The sequence below is a fragment of the Triticum dicoccoides genome, chromosome 2A (assembly GCF_002162155.2).
Source record: "Triticum dicoccoides isolate Atlit2015 ecotype Zavitan chromosome 2A, WEW_v2.0, whole genome shotgun sequence".
In the NCBI taxonomy this organism is placed as follows: domain Eukaryota; kingdom Viridiplantae; phylum Streptophyta; class Magnoliopsida; order Poales; family Poaceae; genus Triticum; species Triticum dicoccoides.
Window position 1 is genome coordinate 355,775,816 of NC_041382.1, and position 4,459 is coordinate 355,780,274.

Below are 4,459 nucleotides of genomic sequence, written 5' to 3' on the forward strand. Positions count from 1 at the left end.
ATGCCTTCCTGTTTTTTAGTACCTAATCTATTCATGATAACACGTTTTCAAATTCAAGTACTGTCATTCTACTCTATCGCAATGCCATCTGCTTAGTTTGGACATGATGCTTCTGAATATCTTATGCATTGTTATTGTCGGCGTTTTGGGAACGGGGGTCCCCAGACTTGCCTGCCTGCGGCCTGCGGCGTGGCTCAAAGGGGGCCCCAGCACGGCCCATCTTCACCAACACAGACCCAAGACCCTCGCGAGGGGCCAAGCCTCGTGGGGCGGACGACGCGGAGCTTCCTCAGGCACGGCCTCATCAGGCTGGTTCGCGAGGAGGCGGAGAGATCAAGGCGGGGTACCTCACGAGGTGCCCGTGACGCAAGCCATGACGACCAAAGGCGCCAGGCGGGTGCCAGCCCGCGCAGCATCCTCCTTTCCTCTTTGGTGCAAAGGGAGCAAGCGCAGCCGCGGAGTACCGAGGCATCAGGCAAAGGTTGCCATTTCGGTGCAACAAGACCAAGACCAGGAGGACTGCAAGACGGAGGTCATTGTGGAGCCCAAGACGTCACCAGAGCTTTGTGCAGGCGAAGACTACTTTTGTCAGGATAGCTGGTACTAGCTGCCCCCCTTCAAATTAGCCCGCCATTGTTGGCTCCCTTCCCGCTCGATATTTGGAAAGAGGACCAGGGCCTCTATAAATAGGACCAACCGCCCATAGAACAAGGGAAGAGAGGGACGAGGGAAGAGAAAAAAGACAAGAGAAGGAAAAGAGAAGGAGGGAGGGAGAGAGAGAGAAGGGTGACTGAACTCCTCCCAGCAGTTCATCGCCCCAGCCGAGAGCAGACCCTCGCGAGGCTGTTCTTCCTTGTATTGTTCATCATCATCAGCCCAAGAGGCAATCCACCATGCCACACACTGGAGTAGGGTATTACACCACAACGGTGGCCCGAACCAGTATAAACCCTGTGTCATTCATGTTGTTCTTTCCATTGCTTAGATCTTAGCGAGGCGGAGGGGTGCAGGTAGGTAGGAGGCGAAATCTCCACGCGCACCCCAGTGTTCAAACCTCAAGGGTCTGCCGGAACCCGAAATCCGACATTTGGCGCGCCAGGTAGGGGTGCGCCGGAATTCGTCTTCCACCGCCCCGTTCTCCTCCGACCATCGCGCCCATGTCTGACGCTCGTCGGGCCCGTGCCGAGCGCCGGGCCGCTCTCGCTTCCCGCGTCGCCCAGACGGCTCCTGTCGGCGGGCGTCCTCGCCGTTCCCCATCACCTTCCGTCAACGCCGCCACCGGCCCGGTGGGGGACGAGCAGCAAGCATCGTCTCAGCATCCGTCCGTGCGGCAAGACGGCCGCACCGCTACTCCCTCGCTCACCCCAGCTGGTTCTTCGTCCCGCGCGCTCCGCGCACCCATGGAGGCTCGAGCTGCGCTCATCGCGGCAAATGAGCTCCTGCGCTACCGTCCCGTCGACGACGTCTACGAAGAATGGCTCGACCGCGTCGCCGAGGTCGTCCGCGCCGCAGGGGGCTCTCCTGCGCCGTCTGCTCCGCTACACCGCACCCCGCCCTGCGCGGGCGACGAAGCTCCGGCGACGCCCCGACCGCCTCCTCCACAAGAAGGCGCCATGGCTCCAAGGCGTGTGGCCCCTGGGCGGAACCCGCTCCGTCTGGTGCCAGCGCGGCAAGAGCAGAGCTGCCAAGAAGTCCCTCGCTGCAAGAAGCTGCCCGGGCCTCCCTGCTCCAGCACGTCATGACCATGCTCCTTCTCCCGCACGTCAAGACCCAGCTGCAGCGCGTGGGGACATGCAAGACGAAGCTCTCCGTCACCCAAGGCCTCCCATGGCCACAGCAGGCTGCCGTGCCTTCACCATCGAGCTACGCAGCGTCGCGTGGCCCAGCAAGTTCAAGCCGGACCTACCTCCTCGTTACGACGGCACGGCTGACCCTGCGGAGTTCCTCCAGCTCTACGAGCTGGGCATCGAAGCTGCCAACGGAGACGAGAAGGTCATGGTGAATTGGTTTCCCATGGCGCTCAAGGACGGGGCCCGCACCTGGCTCCTGAACCTGGCTCCAGGCACGATCTCCTCCTAGGACGAGATGCGCACCCGCTTCATCGCCAACTTCCAAGGTAGTCGCGACCGGCCACCCGCCGTGAGCGACATGCGCCGCATCAAGCAACAACCCGGGGAGACCCTGCAGAAGTACATCCAGCGCTTCAACAACGCATGCCTCAAGATTCCTAAGGTGACTAAGGAGGCCATCATCTCAGCCTTCTCCGACGGCGTGCGCGATGTCAAGATGAAGGAGGAGCTGGCGATGCATGAAGACCTGTGCACTTCCTTGGAGCTGTTCAACATGGCGACCAAGTGCGCCAGGGCTGAGGAAGGGCGTCTCTCCCTCCTCGAGGTGCCTGCCGCAGACCCAGAAGAGAAGAAGCCCAAGGCCAAGGACGTGAAGCGCAAGGGGGCTGCCATGCTTGCGGCAGAACCAGACACCAAGCGGGGAAGAGATCATCCCGAACCTCCCGATGGCAGTCGGTACTGTGTGTACCACGACCTCCACACTCACAACACTAACGAATGTCAAGAGCTCCGAGCCGTGCGAGAAGGAAGGATCGGCCGTCGCCTCGACCGCGGTGACCGGGGCTACGGTCGAGGAGGAGGAAGGAACACAGGACGCTGGGAAGACCATGGCCCGTGCCAAGGGTGGCGCGATTAACCTCGCGAGGATCGCTGGCAAGACCCGCCTCGCGAGGGAGACTGGAGGGATCAGCCTCGCGAGGATCGCCCGCATGGCAACACAGGCCTCCCTCCGCTGCCGCTGCAGCCAAGGAGAAACGAGGACCGCCACCAAGACGAGGGGGCTGGGGGCTTCTAGGAGCCGCGCGCGATTGCCTGCATCCTGGGCGGGGCTCAAGCCCCAGCCTCTCAACGCATCTTCAAGCAGTTCGCCTGCGAAGTGAATGCAGTCCTCCCCAGGCTTGAAGCCACACGCCCTCCCAGGTGGTCGGCGTGCGCCATCATGTTCAGCTCAGCAGATCAGCTCAAGTGTGCGGCTACAGCCGGAGTCCTCCTGATGCTTTGTTCCCCAATCATCAACAACGTGGTGGTCACCAGGACCCTCATCGATGGCGGGGCAGGGCTCAACGTCCTGTCCGTGGAAACATTCAAAAATCTCCAAGTGCCCACAGCCAGCTTCAGCCAACCAAGCCCTTCTCCGGAATCACCGACGGCTCCATGGTCCCGATTGGGCAGGTCCGCCTCCCTGTCACCTTCGGGGCACGCGACAACTACCGCACCTAGCTCATCGACTTTGACGTCGCTCACATTCGCCTGCCGTACAACGCCATCCTTGGTTACCCGGCGCTGGCCAAGTTCATGGCCGTAACTCAACACGGATACAACGTCCTCAAGATGCCAGGAAGTGGCGGAGTCATCACGGTGCCCTATGAAGAGAATGACGCGGTGTGTTCCCTGGAACGAGCCTTTCAGGCCGCGTCACTAGAAGACCCGGATCGTGGAAGCAGGAGGCTTCCCGAGACCGCCCCCAAGAAGAAGAAGACATTGTCCGGCCCGGTCCCTCGGGAGGCAGGCCCCTCTTGGCCCGTGCCTGCCCAGGGGGAACCTCCTTCTGTCGCATAGGAAAGCGCGCCCGGCGCCCTCCTCAGGCAGGGCTCCAGGGCTCTCCCCTGGAGGGCCACCGACCTGGCTAGGGTCACGAGGGAGGCGCTTGGGCACCACATGGAGGCGTGCTTCGAAGCACGTTTCCCTCAAGAAGGAGTAAGGCAAGGAGAGCCAGACCCTCAGGAGTTCGTCAGCAAGGCCATTCAGGAGCTACAGGAGTCAAGGGTCATGAAAGGCGGCCGTCGTCTACCAGCAGTGGCTCCCCATCCAGGCGAGGATGGTGGGCTGCGCGTCTGCATCGACATACCAGGGCTCAACCGAGTCGCCTCTCTGGAGCACCTCTGGCCCTCGCGAGTGGGGCGCTGCGGAGGTCCACCCCACAGCTGCGTTCGCATGCCTTACGGCTTGCCGAACGCGGCTGTCACGTACCAGCGCCTCATGAGGGGCATCATGGAGGCACAAGAGGCCAGGCGTTCTGCAGCCCTGGCGGAGATGGAGATGGCCCACAGGGAGCCACCAGCGCCTCCAGAGCCTCCTGAGGCCCCTAGGCCTGGGGGCTCGTGAGGATCGGCTTCCGCAGCCCACCGAGTCTGCTACACCAACACCCCTTCGTCCTCAACGTCATCAGGTGACATCTTTCAAGTTTCACTTCCAGCTGGGAGCGCCCCCCAGGGCTACATTATTCCCAGGCCACGTGGGTCCGTCCCTGCAGCATGTATCCCTTTTATTTCATGTTTGTAGCTTACCTTGTTGGGGGCGCCCCTCGGGCTGCACGATACCCAAGTCGCTCGGGCCAGACCCAGCGGCGTGTATCTCATTTGCAGTTATTTCCGGTTATGCATCATACC